Source organism: Hyla sarda, chromosome 1 (genome assembly GCF_029499605.1).
Source record: "Hyla sarda isolate aHylSar1 chromosome 1, aHylSar1.hap1, whole genome shotgun sequence".
In the NCBI taxonomy this organism is placed as follows: domain Eukaryota; kingdom Metazoa; phylum Chordata; class Amphibia; order Anura; family Hylidae; genus Hyla; species Hyla sarda.
The window spans coordinates 277,786,500-277,804,107 of record NC_079189.1 but is presented as its reverse complement, the minus strand read 5'-3'; the positions used below and the strand labels follow the sequence as shown (position 1 = coordinate 277,804,107).

The 17,608-nt window shown below is 44.7% G+C and overlaps 1 protein-coding gene across 8 annotated transcripts in view; it reads right to left on the bottom strand.

The window, feature by feature from the left end:
- Window positions 1-17,608, bottom strand: part of ARRDC2 (arrestin domain containing 2) — a 235,915-nt gene that overhangs the window by 187,478 nt on the left and 30,829 nt on the right. For 7 of the 8 annotated variants that reach the window (XM_056572934.1, XM_056572912.1, XM_056572944.1 and 4 more), the window contains exon 2: window positions 8,037-8,194. The exons of the other annotated variant lie outside the window; for it this stretch is intronic. The gene's annotated coding sequence lies outside the window, so the exon portion shown is untranslated. The remainder of the gene's footprint in view (window positions 1-8,036; window positions 8,195-17,608) is intronic. 8 annotated transcript variants of the gene reach the window in all.

Sequence of the window (17,608 nt, the reverse complement as noted above, 5' to 3'; positions counted from 1 at the left end):
AATTTTTCATGAAATTTTTGAATTTTTCACCAAGAAAGGATGCAAGTATCGCCGAAAATTTACCACTAACATAAAGTAGAATATGTCACGAAAAAACTATCTCGGAATCAAATTTATAAGTAAAAGCATCCCAGAGTTATTAATGCTTAAAGTGACAGTGGTCAGATTTGCAAAAAATGCTCCCGTCCTTAGGGTCATAATGGGCTCCGTCCCCAAGGGCAGGGGCGGACAAACCATATGTGCAGCAGGTTCAACTGCACAAGGGCCCAGCAAGTAAGGGGGCCCACCGCCAGTGGCATAGCTATAGAGGTATCTGTACGCTGGGCCCGGGCCTTGAGAGGGAGGCCCCCCCCCCCGTTAGTGTAACTGTCGCTTTAAGAGCAGAGGGGCTGGTGAGAGTAGACGTGCCCCGCACAGGCAGGAGGTCAGCTCCAAGCCCTCTGACCTGTCCCTGCATCAGGCCGTGCTTCACCCCCGATAACTTCATGAGGAACCACTGCCTCAGCTCCTCTTCATCCCCGGCATCATGTGGCCCGTCTCGGATTGCACTGCATCCCCGGCCGTGGGCTGTGTGAACAGTAGGTAACTTTATAAAGATGAGCGAGTTAGGGCTTTGCAAGTTTGCAGTGTTTCTCAACAAAAGTGCCTACATGTCGCAAGACTAAATATCCCAGCATGCCAGGACAGCCTTTGGCTGTCCAGGCATGCTGGGAGTTCTAGCTTTGCAACAGCTGGAGACACACTGGTTGGTAAGCACTGTGATATATAGATAGATAGGTAGACTGGGCAGAGATCATTGTTTCCCTACCATGGTGCCTCCAGCTCTTGCAAAACTACAGTCCAGACATGCTGGGAGTTGTAGTTTTGCAACAGCTGGAGACACCCTGGTTGGAAAACACTGATCTATGTCCTATCTATCTATCTATCTATCTCATATCTATCTATTTATCTATCCCATATCTATCTATCTATCTATCTTGTATCTATCTATCTATCTGTCTCTCATATCTATCTATCTATCTACCTAAATTATAGGAGCAGGGGGTTAATGGAAGCTGGGGGGGGGTTGTAATGAAAGCAGGGGGGGGGGGTTAATGGAAATGTGTGTGTGTGTGTGTGTGTGTGTAATGGAAGCACAGGGGGAGAGAATGGAAAGAGGGGCAGGATGGGGTGAATGGAACGAGCGAGGGGGTTAATGGAAGCAGGGGGGTTAAGGGAAGTGGGGGTGTATGTGTAATGGAAGCATGGGGAGGGGGTTAATGGAAGCAGGGGGAGGGGGTTTACTGAAATCAGGGGGTTAATGGAAGCGGGGGAGGGGGTTAATGGAAGCAGGGAGGGTAATGGAATGAGGGGCAGGATGGGGTGAATGAAAGAAGCAGGGGGGTTAATGGAAGTGCAGTGGGGGGAATGGAAGCACAGGGGGAAGGAAGGAGGGGCAGGATGGGGTGAATGGAAGGAGCAGGAGGGGTTAATGGGTGCAGGGGGGTAGTGGAAGCATGGGGGTGAATGGAAGTAATGGAAGTGGGGGGTGAATGGAAGCAAGGGGGTGAATGGAAGCAGGGGCAGGAGGGGTGAATGGAAGAAAGAGCAGGGGGGGTCAATGGAAGCAGTGAGGGGGGAATGGAAGCATGAGGGGGGTAATAGAAGTGGAGGGTGAATGGAAGGAGGGGCAGGATGAGGTGAATGCAAGGAGCAGGGGGTTAATGGGGGTAATGAGAGCGGGGGGGTTAATAGCAGTGGGGGGGGGTCCTGAACAATAGACATATGGGGGGGGGGCAGGCACATTCTTTGCACAGGGGCCCTCTGCTGTCTGTGTCCGCCCCTGCCCAAGGGGTTAAAGGCATTTGTTTCCGCAGACCTCCTTTACCTAAATATACTTCCACTTGGGATGTTAATTCTATTTTGGATATGTTTATTTCATGGGATGATAATGACTCATTATCTTTAAAATTCCTTTCTTTCAAACTTACTACTCTCTTATGTCTTATTTCAGTCAAACGAGTTTCAAATGTCTCTTGACATTTCTCGCAGACAATTTACTCTGCAAGGAGTTATATTTTCCATCTATTATCGTACTAAAACAAATCATCATTCCGTTTTTTACCCTTCTTTCCTGCATCACGAAAAACTGTGTGAAGTTCGTTGTCTCCGTTCTCATGAATCTAGGACAGACTCTCTCAGGAGTACTTCTTCATCTCAATTGTTAATTTATTTTTGCATACCTCATTCTCCTGTTTCTTCACCCACTCTTGCTATATGGGTAAGACAAACCATGCATCTTGCAGATATTGATATGTCTAAATTCGGCGCACAGTCTACCAGAGGTGCTGTATCCACTAAACTTTTTCAATCAGGAGCATCACTTTCAGATTTATTAAAAGCTGCTAATTGGTCTTCCGACTCTTCTTTCAAAACTTTTTATTTTAGACCTGAATCTCATGTCTCTATTTTATTATTATAATTTAACAATTTTGTCTATCCTATATTGTCAATAAACTGTTCTGTTTATATGTCTAGCTTTGAACTAGCATAATACGAAGCGTCTTGTCTTGCCTTAAAATTGGGAATTTTCCTATATTTTCCTATCCTAGGTGATGGAAAATTTAGATTTTAATAAAGACATGACGCGTGTACGGTATTATCCCTCCCTTAACCCATCCCTGTAATTCTTTATTTTATCTTTGTAGTTCAACAATGATAATCTCATCCCACCTTCAACCAGCTCTCTATCGATTGGATGTCATGGATCATCTTCAAATTTCTTCCAAGTTCCTGTCTCCGATTGTCTAATGCTGTTTGATCCGTCATCTGTTCTTCCATCGCAAAGAAGAAGGAATTTACCTGTTTGTCAGTTACTGATATCACCTACTCTGTTTCCTGATTGGCTACTGTGGTGGACATCATGCTAGGTTACACCTGGCTCATGGTTATATACACTGTACATGTTGTTTTTTTCTTTAATACATACAATATATATTTGCTGCTGAGTTCAGTAAAAGAAGTTATTAGCATAATACTCGCATCTTATCTTTATTAAAATCAAAATTTTCCGTCGCCTAGGATAGGAAAATTCCCAATTTTAAGGAGTGTTGCAAGTGTGCTTCATTCCACACTGAAATTAACTCTGTTACGCCGAGCGCTCCGGGTCCCTGCTCCTCCCCGTACCGCTCGCGGCGTTCCCCTCTCTGCAGCGCCCCGGTCAGACCCGCTGACCGGGAGCGCTGCACTGACACTGCCGACGGGGATGCGATTCGCATAGCGGGACGCGCCTGCTCGCGGATCGCATCCCAATCCACTTACTTGTCCCAGTCCCCGGCTGTCACGTCCTGGCGCGCTCGGCTCCGCTCCTTAGGGCGCGCGCGCGCCAGCTCTCTAAGATTTAAAGGGCCAGTGCACCAATGATTGGTGCCTGGCCCAATCAGTCTAATTAGCTTCCACCTGCTCCACGTCCATATAACCTCACTTCCCCTTCCCTGCTTGGCCGGATCTTGTTGCCCTTGTGCCTAGAGAAAGCGTTTCCTGTGTTTGCCATTCCAGTGTTTCCAGACCTTTTGCTATCACCATTGACTACGAACCTTGGCGCCTGCCCTGACCTTCTGCTACGTCTGACCTCGCCTCTGTCTAGTCCTTCTGTCCCACGCCTTCTCAGCAGTCAGCGAGGTTGAGCCGTTGCCGGTGGATACGACCTGGTTGCTACCGCCACAGCAAGATCATCCCGCTTTGCGGCGGGCTCTGGTGAATACCAGTAGCAACCTAGAACCGGTCCACTGGTACGGTCCACGCCAATCCCTCGCTGACACAGAGGATCCACATCCAGCCTGCCGAATCCTAACACTCTGGTTCATCCGTTAACTGCTCCTGCCACTGCTCTGCCCGTGTTAATTGCAGCCTCAGCTGTGACATTTTCCTTCACTACCTTTATTACATAAGGTCTGATATATCCAATTCAGCGTGCTCACTTCCAAATTGTAAAGATCGAAAGTAATAACAAGCCAACAAATAGGTCGGACTGGGCACCGCTGACTGAAATACCATAGGACAGATGATAGATGTCTGTAATGGGTTATGAGTCCTTAGCAGACCAGGAGAATAGGGGGTGCTTCACGTGTGTGAGTATACAAGTACAAAGGCATCAATATAAAGAAAAGGAAGAAACGGAGCACTCACCTGAAGATCCTGCTGCAACGATTTATTCAAAGTTCATTCAGAACATAGATGTAACATCTTCCCCCAAAAACGAGCAGAGGTGAGAGGCAAGAGCGTGCACCTGGACGACAGCAACTGTTTTACGCCATTCGGCGATGGTGACAGCTTCCTGTTGCTCATTTACCTATTAACCCCTTAAGGACATAGCGTTTTTCTGTTTTTGCACTTTTGTTTTTTCCTCCTTACCTTTTAAAAATCATAACCCTTTCAATTTTGCACCTAAAAATCCATATGATGACTTTTTTTTTCCGTCACCAATTCTACTTTGCAATGATATCAGTAATTTTTCCCAAAAATCTATGGCGAAACGGGAAAAAAAACATTCCATCAAAATGGAAGAAAAAACGCCATTTTGTAAATTTTGGGGGCTTCTGTTTCTACGCAGTAAATTTTTCACTAAAAATGACACCTTATCTTTATTCTGTAGGTCCATACAATTAAAATGATACCCCAATTATATAGGTTTGATTTTTTATTACTTTGGAAAAAAATCATAACTACATGCAGGAAAATGTATACGTTTAAAATTGTCCTATTCTGACCCCTATAACTTTTTTATTGTCCCATGTACGGGGCGGTATTACGGCTCATTTTTTGCGCCGTGATCAGAAGTTTTTATTGGTACCCTTTTTGTTGTGATCTGACTTTTTTATCGCTTTTTATTCATTTTTTATGTTATAAAAAGTTACCAAAAATATGCTATTTTGGAATTTTGAATTTTTTTGCGCATACACCATTGACCGTGCAGTTTAATTAATTATATATTTTTTTATAGTTCGGACATTTACGCACGCGGCGATACCACATATGTTTATTTTAATTTACACAGTTTTTTTTATGGGAAAAGGGGTTAAATGATCTTTAATAACTTTTTTGTTCACTTTTTTTTTTTTGCAGTGTTATATCTCCCATAGGAGGCTATAACACTGCACACACTGATCTTTTACACTGATCACTGCAAAGCCTTAGCTTTGCATTGATCAGTGTTATTGGCGGTTGATTGCTCAAGCCTGAATTTCAGCCTTGCAGCAATCAATCACCGTTCGGAGGCGCAGGAGGCAGGTACACCCTCCTGCTGCATCGTAGCTGATCAGGACATCGAGATTTCGCGATGTCCCGATCAGCCGACTGAGCTGCCAGGATACTTTAACTTTCACTTTTAGACACGGCGATCAACTTTGATCACCGCATCTAAAGAGTTAATGCCGGACATCTGCCGTGAGTCCTGGCTGCTAATACAGCCAGGACCGTGCGCGTATGATACGAGCTCAGCTCCTGAGCTTGCTTCATAACCCTCCCGTGCTGCAGCGACATATAAACCCGGCGTTCTGCGGCAAGGGGTTAAATAGTATCCACCCACTACATGTGAGACATACAAATATACAAAATCAGTAAAAAAAAACATACAAAAAGTGCTAGTAAAAATACAAACCGGTAAAACTTACAACAAAATATGTGGGTCACAGAAATGAACCTAATTTGTTACGATCATTTAATCCCAAAGGGCCGAGCGCATCCGCTCGTATTATCCACCGCGCTTCTGCTCTTGCGAGAAGATCACACATGCTACCACCTCTTTCTGAGCAGTTCACCTTTTCAATGCCGGCGAACTTCAATCCTTCTATTTCGCCTGCATGAATCTCCTGCATATGTGTGATAAATCTGAGCGATTCCTGTTTAGATATACCACAGTTTAGGGATCAATCCTTGGAATTTTTGGATGTAAAAGTTTATATCGAAGAGGGTAAGCTGTTAACATCTGGATTTAGGAAATCTATTATCAAAAACACCGTTACATTTTAAAAGAGTTCACACCCCTTGTATATTAAACATAGTATTCCGTATAGCCAATTCATACAGCTCAAACGAATTAATATAGATAATAATTCCTTCTTGTCCCAGACACTCGAGCTCAGGAGTAGATTAATGGATAGGGGATACCCCGAAAATCTAATTGATCAAGCCCTTGAGAAGGTTAAGAAAATAGAAAGACGCACACTCCTCTCAAGCAAGCAACATAACAAAGTAAAAAAAGATTCAAAAATTGTATTTACTTTTGCAAATTCCCCTATAAACATCAATGGAATACTCGGTAAAAATTGGTATATGATCCAACGTGATCAGGAATTGTGCGGAGTAGACGTCTCTTGTCCTCTGGTCACATTTAGACAGAGAAGAACCATTGGTAGTACCTTGAATGCAATAGCATGCAAGGACACCAAAACTAAGAATTCTAGATGGCTTAAACAAGTGGTTCCTATAGGCAACAGACAATGTAGGGACTGTACTATATGTAGTTAAAATCTAGCCCAAAGTAGATTCTCACTTGGCTCTTGTAAAGTGAATGTACGTCAACTAATTACATGTAAAACCATGTTTGTGGTATACTGTATTTTTTGCCCGTGTGGGTTCTATTATATTGGGAGACCCAAAAGGAAGCTCTACTTACGCATAAAGGAACATCTAAGATAGGAACAGGAATAGGAGCGCTCAGATTTATCACACATATGCAGGAGATTCATGCAGGTGAAACAGAAGGATTGAAGTTCGCGGCATTGAAAGGGTGAACTGCCCAGAAAGAGGTGGTAGCAGGTTTGATCTTCCCACACGTGCAGAAGCGCGGTGGATAATACGAGTGGATGCGCTCGGCCCTTTGGGATTAAATGATCGTAACGAATCAGGTTCATTTCTGTGACCCACATATTTTGTTGTAAGTTATACCTGTTTGTGAGTATTTTTACTAGCACTTTTTGTATGTTTTTTTTTACAGATTTTGTATGTCTCACACGTAGTGGGTGGATACTATTTAATAGGTAAACGAGCAACAGGAAGCTGTCACCGGGGCCTGATGAAACACCGAATGGTCCAGGAGCACACTCCAGCCTCTCACCTCTGCTCGTATCTTGGGGAAGATGTTACATCTATGTTCTGAATAAACTTTGAATTAATCATTGCAGCAGGATCTTCAGGTGTGTGCTCCATTTCTTCCTTTTCTTTATATTGATGACTATGTGTAGTGTTTACACAACAGAATGTCTACACAGAAAATCTCTGTATGGACACTCTGCAGACTGCGGGCGCCAGCATAACATGCCAGCGCTAAGACCACTCTGGAATGCGCCATCTAATTTATGGCAATGCATGTGGTGCAGAGTCGGCAGAAAGAATGAAAATCCTTTTCATAAAGGTGATGAAGTGATCCTTCATTTCGGGCCTGTTCTTTAGCGTTCATTGAAGTGAATTGAATCTGGATAGAGCCTGTTCACGATTGGCTGGGAGTTTGGCCCTTGCTGCACGAAGAGGTAATGGCGCGATCTTGTCTTCAACTGACATGGCTATTTTGTTGTCATCACTTGTAGTACTAAACACTGCAGCACCTAGGTTGTCATAACCAAGGACAGGAGTAACATGCCATACTTGGACGATGTCAAGAGGCTTCTCCTTTACTGGTGAGGGCATCGTTTGAAGTAGGAGGCACGTCCATTCCCCAACATGTAAGTTTTGAAGTAGTGGTTCTCAGATGACATACACTTCCTGCCCAAGCATACATCGCCCACTATTACCCAGCCTAGGTCAAGTTTTTGTGCATAAGGGGTGTCGTCAGGTCCATCACACTGGTCACGTACTTTATGTACTCTGAGAATGTCTCTTCCTAGCAGGACCAAAATTTCAGCACTCGTGTCCATTGCAGGAATCTCATCAACATGGTGTCTTAAAGGGGTACTCCGGTACCACAGTTTTATGGTTATCTAGCGTGCTTGTAGTGAGTTTAGCACTTTTGTAAATCACATGTTATACATCTGTCCACAGCATATATGTTTTTTACTGACCTCTTTTCTGTGAAGGAAGTTCAGTAGTTTTTCTGGTTTCTTTTGACTGTTGTCCACACCTGCGGCCATGTTTGTTCACTGTTGTAGACAAGATGTCAGAGCTGCAGGCGTTGCTGTTTTTTTCCCCTCTTCAATGGTTTCGACCCTTTTCCACACCCCTGTAATGAATATTCATTGAATTGTTGAGAGAGTATGGATGTCTCCTCCTGCTGTCAGCCTGCCCTGCGCCCGGCTTGAATACGCTGTATTAGCGCTGTGGCTGACATGTAACTCCTTCCCCGCCATAGGGACCGTGCGCCCACAGGGGGAATCGGCTATCATGATTCCCCCCACGGTCGCACGATCCCCATGGCAGGGGAATTAGTAACATGTCAGCCACAGCGTTATCCTGATTCCCCCCTCAGCAGTCTCCACATCTGGGAATAAATGAATTGCCAGCCGCAGCACTGTCCCCACATCAGGGAACTAGTCATATGTGACCCGCGGGCGCTTCTCTGCTTCCTGATAAACCACCGCCCCCCCAAGCAATGTCCCCACAAGGGTTAACTGTGAGCCACAGCAGGCCTGTACATCCTCCCTACGTCGGGGAATGAATGAATTGTGGGTGCAGGGCTTCTGATTTGTAATAATGAATGTGACATATTCCTGTGTCCGGGGCTGCAAAAGTAAACAAAATAAACTTTGACTTACCTTCTTACGTTCCCCCGTTGCTACAGGTAATGGCTTTGTGGTCCTCTGCCATGTCCCACCTCTGCCAGTAATAGGCTGAACGCACTGCCATGTAAGGAGCAGGTGGCTCCTTACACGATAGTGCGCTCAGCCTATCACCGGCAGAGGCTGGACATCGCTGTGGCCGGTGATTTGCTGACGGCTCTGTGCAAAGTTTATTTTGTTTATATTTGCAGCCCCGGGCACAGGAATATGTCACAATCATTATTACAGATCAGAAGCCCTGCACCCACGCTCACAATTCATTGTACAGGGCTGCTGCGAATGTACAGGGCTGCTGCGACTCACAGTTAACCCTTGCGGGGACATTGCTTGGGGGGGGTGGGCGGGTGATTATCAGGAAGCATAACAGTGCACACGGGTCACATATGACTAGTTCCCTGATGTGGGGACAGCGCTGTGGCTGGAAATTCATTCCCAGTTAACCCTTGCAGGGACTTTGCTTGGGGGGGGGGGGAGGGCAGTCGATGAATTATCCGTAACAGAGGAGTGCCCGTGGGTCACATATGACTAGTTCCCTGATGTGGGGACAGCGCTGTGGCTGGCAATTCATTCCCAGTTAACCCTTGTGGGGACTTCGCTTGGGGGTGGGGGTTTATCAGGAAGCAGAGGAACGCCCGCGGGTCACATATGACTAGTTCCCTTATGTGGGGACAGCACTGCGGCTGGCAATTCATTCATTCCCTGATGTGGGGACTGTGGGGTAAGAAACTGACAGTGAGGGTGGGAGGACTATACTAATGAGCAGGGAAAGGGAGTGCTAAAGGTGAAAGAAAAAAAAAACACCCACAAACAGGGCTGGGCGGCAACGCAAAACAAGTTGGGCAGGGCACTGAAAGAGGAGACAGGCTACAAGGCATGCTGGGAGCTGTAGTTTCTGAAGCAAAGGCAAAAAGGAAATAGATGCTACACTACATGGACACACTTGTGCAAAGAAAGGAAAAGAAAGACAAACAAAGAGCATGCACGAGACCAGAGATAAGAAGAAAACTCACCTGCAAGGGTAAGTAGAAACTGAAAAAACACAGTGGCCACTGGAGTACCCCTTTAACTCCTTGGGGACGGAGTCCATTATAACCCTAAGGACGGGAGCATTTTTTGCAATTCTGACCACTATCACTTTAAGCATTAATAACTCTGGAATGCTTTTACTTTTCATTCTGATTCCGAGATTGTTTTTTCGTGACATATTCTACTTTATGTTAGTGGTAAATTTTTGTCGATACTTGCATCATTTCTTGGTGAAAAATTCCAAAATTTGATGAAAAAATTTAAAATTTAGCATTTTTCTAACTTTGAAGCTCTCTGCTTGTAAGGAAAATAAACATTCTAAATAAATAATTTGATTCACATATACAATGGGGGAGATTTATCAAAGGATTTAGACTGGTTTTTCTTGTCTAAATTTGTCGCACAGAAAGTCGCAGTCTAAATATGTCTAAATATGTCTAAATATGTGCAACTTTTCTGCGACTTTTGCTCTAGAGGATTTTTAGAACATGATGCATGCAAGTCTATTTTAGACTGAAATGCATTGAAAAATGCATTGGTGCTGAATTTATCAAAAGCGACTTTTCAGCGACAAGTCGCATAGGCTGAAAGTACGCCGAAATGTCAGACCATGTTGGAGCAGGTTTAAATATAGACTAAAGCATAGATCACGAAGTCTGTGCACAGAATTTATCAAGAGCCGTGCGCCATTTGATAAATTAGGTGCACAATAGACCAGACTAACCCTCTGGAGTTTGGTCTATATTGATGCGGGACATAGACAACTTTGATAAATATCCCCCAGTATGTCTACTTTATGTTTGCATCATAAAGTTGAGATGTTTTTTACTTTTGGAAGACATCAGAGGGCTTCAAAGTTCAGAAGCAATTTTCAAATTTTTCACAAAATTTTCAAAATCGGAATTTTTTAGGGGCCAGTTCAGTTTTGAAGTGGATTTGAAGGGTCTTCATATTAGAAATACCCCATAAATTACCCCATTATAAAAACTGCACCCCCCAAACTATTCAAAATGACATTCAGTAAGTTTGTTAACCCTTTAGGTGTTTCACAGGAATAGCAGCAAAGTGAACTCGCATGTTCTTGTAGACCCAGTTTTTGAAATTTTACAAGGAGTAAAAGGAGAAAAAGCCCCCCAAAATTTGTAACCCAATTTCTCTCGAGTATGGAAATACCTCATATACCTCATGTCAAGTGTTCGGCGGGCACAGTAGAGGGCTCAGAAGGGAAGGAGCGACAATGGGATTTTGGAGAGTGAGTTTTGCTGAAATGGTTTTTGGGGGCATGTCACATTTAGGAAGCCCCATGGTGCCAAAACAGCAAAAAAAAAACACATGGCATACTATTTTGGAAACTACACCCCTCAAGGCACGTAACAAGGGGTCCGGTGAGCCTTAACACCCCACAGGTGTTTGACGACTTTTCGTTAAATTCGGATGTGTAAATGAAAAAAAAAAATTTTCACTAAAGTGCAGTTTTTTTTCCCCAAATTTACCATTTCTATAAAGGGTAATGGGAGAAAAATCCCCCCAAAATTTGTAACGCAATTTCTCCCGAGTACGGAGATATCCCATATGTGGCCCTAAACTGTTGCCTTGAAATACGACAGGGCTCTGAAGTGAGACAGCGCCATGTGCATTTGAGGCCTGAATAAGGAATTTGCAATAGGGGTGGACCCGCTTACAAGGATGGGGCTTGTCTCGACCAAAACCCTACAGCAGTGTCTCCCACAGGGTGCCTCCAGCTGTTGCAAGACTCCCAGCCTGCCAACCCTGGGAGTTGTGATTTTGCCACAGCTGGAGGCGCCGTTTAGGAAACACTGCCGTATGAGACGTTTTTCATTTTTATTGGGGGGGGGGGCGACGTGTGAGGGGGTGTATATGTAGTGTTTTACTTTTTATTATTTGTTAGTGTAGTGTAGTGTTTTTAGGGTACATTCACACAGGCAGGGGTTCACAGTAAGTTTCCTTGAAGGAAACCCACTGTAAACCCTGTACATTCACATGGGGGGGGACGGGGGGCTCCCCAAACCTTCAGCTGTGGCAAAATGACAACTCCCAGAATGCACTGACAGACCGTACATGCTGGAAGTTGTAGTTTTACAACAGCTGTAGGCACACTGGTGGGGAACCACTGAGTTAGAAAACAGACTCTAGCTCAGTGATTCCAACCCATGTGCCTCCAGCTGTTGCAAGACTACAACTCCCAGCATGTACGGTCTGTCAGTGCTCTCTGGGAGTTGTAGTTTTGCAACAGCTGGAGGCACACGAGTTGGAATCACTGAGTTAGGAAACAGACTCTAGCTCAGTGTTTCCTAACCAGTGTGCCTACAGCTGTTGCAAAACTACAATTCCCAGCATGGCCAGACAGACAGGGATGCTGGGCGTGTAGTTCTCCAATATCTGGCCCTTCAGATGTTGCAGAACTACAACTCCCAGCATGCCTGGACATGCTAGGAGTTGTAGTTATGCAATAAGTGGGGAAGAACAGTGGTCTCCAAACTGTAGCCCTCCAGATGTTGCAAAACTACAACTCCAAGCATGCCCAGACTGTCCAGGCATGCTGGGAGTTGTAGTTCTGCAACATCTGAAGGGCCAGATATTGCAGAACTACACACCCAGCATCCCTGACTGTCTGGCCATGCTGGGAGTTGTAGTTTTGCAACATCTGGAGGGCTACAGTTTGGAGACCACCATATAGTGGTCTCCAAACTGTGCCACTTTAGATGTTGCAAAACTACAACTCCCAGCATGCCCAGACAGTCAGTGCATGCTGGGAGTTGTAGTTTTGCAACATCTGGAGGACCACAGTTTAGAGACCACTACACAGTGGTCTCCAAACTGTGACCCTCCAGATGTTGCAAAACTACAACTCCCAGCATGCCCAGACAGCCTTTGCTGGGAGTTGTACTTTTGCTGCTTTTAGAAGGCCACAGTGAAGATCACTTATCGCGATCTTCACTGCAGCCTTCTCCGCCGCACTTTCCGGCCTTCGCTCTTCCGCCTGCCGCCGCTGCTCCGGGATGCTGACGCCTCCCCGATGCCGGTCCATGTCCCCCCCTCGCCGCCCGTGATCCCCCCGCTCTGTACAGACTTCGATCGGTGCGCAGAGCGGGGGGAAATGAACTGTAACCCCCCGCCCCCCTCCTGCCATTGGTGGTCAGCCTGACCGACCAATGGCAGGGAATAGGAGGGGGTGGCAACATTGCCACCTCGCTCCTATGCTGTAGGCTGGTCGGAGCTGTCTCTGACAGCTCCGATCACGCTTATTTTCCGGGAGATCGGGTCACCAGTGACCCGATTTGCCCGTATCGCGGCAAATCGCAGGACTGAATTGACCTGCGATTTGCTGCGATCGCCGATATAGGGGGGTCTCAGGACCCCCTAGGCATTGCCACGGGATGCCTGCTGATAGATATCAGCAGGCATCCAGGTCTGATCACCGCCCGGCGAGCGGCAGTGATTGTAAATGCCGAGGGCGTATGGATACGCCCTCCTTCCTTAAGTGACGGGACGTGAGGGCGTATGCATGCGCCCTTCGTCCCCAAGGAGTTAAGTGAGGATGGTGATATGCAACTTCTGGAGTGGGAATCTCTTCCCTTTTGTCTGGTATCTGGTCACACTCAACTAATGTTGGTAGGGGTATGCCCTCTTCCCACTTGATGTCAGAGACCATGAACCCATTGACCCTTCTGCCACGACCAGAACAGGTTCTGAGAATATATGGTTTGGCGTGACCCTCTATGCCACAGATCTCAAAGAATTTAGACGCCATTGAGTAAGGGCTTATTTTTTGCGGGATGAGCTGTACTTTATATTGGTATCATTTTTGCGATACGTGCTACCTTTTGATCTTTTTTATTCCGCTATTTGTACCAAAATTGGTGAATTTAGCAAATTTTTTTTTTTTTATGGCATTCACCGTGCGGGATAATTTACATTATAGTTTTATAGTACATGTCATTACGGACGTGGCAATACCAATTATGTATATGATTTGTGTTTTTGATCTTTTTTGGGTGATAATACAGGGCTTTTATTGGGAAATGTGCATTTTTTTTTTACACTTCATACTTTTACTGAAGAACTTTTTATTTTATTTTTTACAGGTTATACTATGCTGCAATACATTTGTGCTGCAGCACAGTATGACCCTATCAGCTTCACACAGCACAGCCTGTGCGATCCAGCCTGTGGCTGGATCTCGCAGGCAGACAGGAGGTCATGATCTGACCTCCTGCTGCCATAGCAACCAACGGCGACCCACGATCATATCGCGGTGCCACCGTTGGTGAACAGGGGGAGAGCGCTCCCCCTGTCAACATCATAGATGCCATGATCAGGATTGATCTCGGCATCTACGGGGTTAATGCTGCCGGGAGCGGCGTGATCACGGCTCCCGCAGCTGAGGTGGGACTCCGGCTGTGATTGACAGCCAGGTCCCACCGCCAATCTCCTGCGTATGATGTATGCATATGTCCCATTGAGCGAATGTGACGCGTGCTGGAACGTATGCATACGTCCTATAGCGGGAAGGGGTTAAGAAGACAAACAGCAGCTTAGACAGGTGAGGTAACACTTCTACGTAGAGAAACAGTTTTCAACATTCACATGAAGTGCAGTAAGCTTGTACGGCCATGTGCTTCACAAGATGGCGGATGGCACTGAGCTTGATTGCTGATTAGGCGCACACATATACACAGCAGGCTGTAGGAATTATCTGCATCTTTTGACTATTCTGACTCTGATTATTGTGATAGCGATCCATCCGTTGTAAGACCTCTGTGCCTGGCCTGAATAAGCAGATATAACCACTGCGGACAATCCTTATCAGATAGCTGAACTCACCAATACTGTTTTCATCCAAAAGCTGGTTTATTCTGTACATCAAAGAAAAGGAATACAGCAGAATGAATGGATTTCAGTATTATGTGGTCAAAAGATGATGCTTTCCTTAGCTTAGCATGCAGAATACATGAGGCAGATGCAGGCAGCCATGATACAGGAAGTGATGCAGTAAGTAGGGGTGAGGTTACATACAAAGGAAATGAACCATAGCTTTCAGGAGAGAAACATGAGCATTACCAAAAAAGGCCACAAGGTGGCAGCAAATAACTAACCATAGAAAAATCCATAGAAAATGGATCAAAGAATAAACTATGTGAATTCCATCTACAATAATGAGAATATTAACTGTGTAAGGGTGGGTTCACACCACGATTTTTCTATACAATTTTTGGATACGGTTAAAAAAAAAAAAAAAAAACGTATGCAAGCGTACAGCAAACAGTGGCCATAGACTTTCCATTCAAAACCGTATGCACCATATTGTATACGGTTGTCTCCGTTTTTCAAACCACACAGTTTTTTACATTTTTTTTTCTGGACAGAATACCGTGGCTAACCACGGTTTTTGGTCTGGGTGAAAAACCATATTGACCCGTATACGTTTTTTTTTTTAACATGGGAGTCAATGGGAACTGTACAGAACTGTATGTTTGTACGGTTCCATCCAGTTTTCACCAGTAATTTTGCCCAAAAATCTACGGCAAAATGGAAAAAAAAATCATTGTGAGACAAAATTGAAAAAAAAAACACGCCGTTTTGTAAGTTTTGGGGGCTTCTGTTTCTACACAGTACATTTTTCGGTAAAAATGACACCTTCCCTTTATTCTGTAGGTCCATACGATTAAAATGATACCCTACTTATATAGGTTTGATTTTGTCGTACTTCTGGAAAAAATCATAACTACATGCAGGAAAATGAATACGTTTAAAATTGTCGTTTCTGACCCCTATAATTTTTTTATTGTTCCATGTTTGGGTCGGTATGAGGGCTCATTTTTTGCGTCGTGATCTGAAGTTTTTAGCGGTACCATTTTTGCATTGATAGGACTTATTGATCGCTTTTTATTCATTTTTTCATGATATAAAAAGTGACCAAAAATGCACTATTTTGGACTTTGGAATTTTTTTGTGCGCACGCCATTGACCGTGCAGTTTAATTAATGATATATTTTTATAAGACGTACATTTCCGCACACAGCGATACCACATATGTTTATTTTTATTAACACTGTGTTTTTTTTTTTTATGGGAAAAGGGGGTTGATTCAAACTTTTAACCCCTTAAGGACTCAGGGTTTTTCCGTTTTTGCACTTTTGTTTTTTCCTCCTTACCTTTTAAAAATCATAACCCTTTCAATTTTCCACCTAAAAATCCATATTATGGCTTACTTTTTGCATCGCCAATTCTACTTTGCAGTGAAATTAGTCATTTTACCCAAAAATGCACGGCGAAATGGAAAAAAAAATCATTGTGCGACAAAATCGAAAAAAAAACGCCATTTGTAACTTTTGGGGGCTTCCGTTTCTACGCAGTGCATATTTCGGTAAAAATGACACCTTATCATTATTTTGTAGGTCCATACGGTTAAAATGATACCCTACTTATATAGGTTTGATTTTGTCGCACTTCTGGAAAAAATCATAACTACATGCAGGAAAATTTATATGTTTAAAAATGTCATCTTCTGACCCCTATAACTTTTTTATTTTTCCACGTACGGGGCGGTATGAGGACTCATTTTTTGCGCCGTGATCTGAAATTTTTATCGGTATGATTTTTGTTTTGATCTGACTTTTTGATCACTTTTTAATGTTATAAAAAGTTACCAAAATACGCTTTTTTGGACTTTGGAATTTTTTTGCGCGTACACCATTGACCGTACGGCTTAATTAATGATATATTTTTATAGTTCGGACATTTACGCACGCGGCGATACCACATATGTTTATTTATTATTTTTTTTACACTGTTTTATTTTTTTATGGGAAAAGGGGGGTGATTCAAACTTTTAGTAGGGAAGGGGTTAAATGACCTTTATTAACACTTTTTTTTAACTTTTTTTTTTTGCAGTGTTATAGGTCCCATAGGACCTATAACACTGCACACACTGATCTCTCATCCTGATCACAGGCGTGTATTAACACGCCTGTGATCAGCATTATCGGCGCTTGACTGCTCCTGCCTGGATCTCAGGCACGGAGCAGTCATTCGTCGATCGGACACCGAGGAGGCAGGTAAGAGCCCTCCCGGTGTCCGATCAGCTGTTCGGGACGCCGCGATTTCACCGCGGCGGTCCCGAACAGCCCGACTGAGCAGCCGGGATACTTTCAGTTTCACTTTAGAAGCGGCGGTCAGCTTTGACCGCCGCTTCTAAAGGGTTAATACCGCACATCGCCGCGATCGGCAATGTGTGGTATTAGCCGCGGGTCCCGGCCGTTGATTAGCGCCGGGACCCACGCGATATGATGCAGGATCGCGGCGCGTTAAGGGGTTAATAGGGAAGGGGTTAAATTATCTTTATTCACTTTTTTTTTGCAGTGTTATAGCTCCCATAGGGACCTATAACACTGCACACACTGATCTTTATCATTGATCACTGGCTTCTCATAAGAAACCAGTGATCGATGATTCTGCCGCTTGACTGCTCATGCCTGGATCTCAGGCACTGAGCAGTCATTCGGCGATCGGACAGCGAGGAGGCAGGTAGGGGCCCTCCCGCTGTCCTGTAAGCTGTTCGGGATGCCGAGGCGATCCCAAACCGCTCCCTGAGCTAACCGACATGCTTTCACTTTCGACGCGGCGTTCAACTTTGAACGCTGCGTCTAAAGGGTTAATAGCGCGCGGCACCGCGATCAATGCCGTGCGCTATTAGCCACGGGTCCCGGCCATTGTTAGAGGCCGGGCTCGACCCGCTATGACGCAGGGCCACGCCGTTATAGATCGGGAGCGGACTCATGACGGACAGGTACGTCATGGGTCCTTAACAG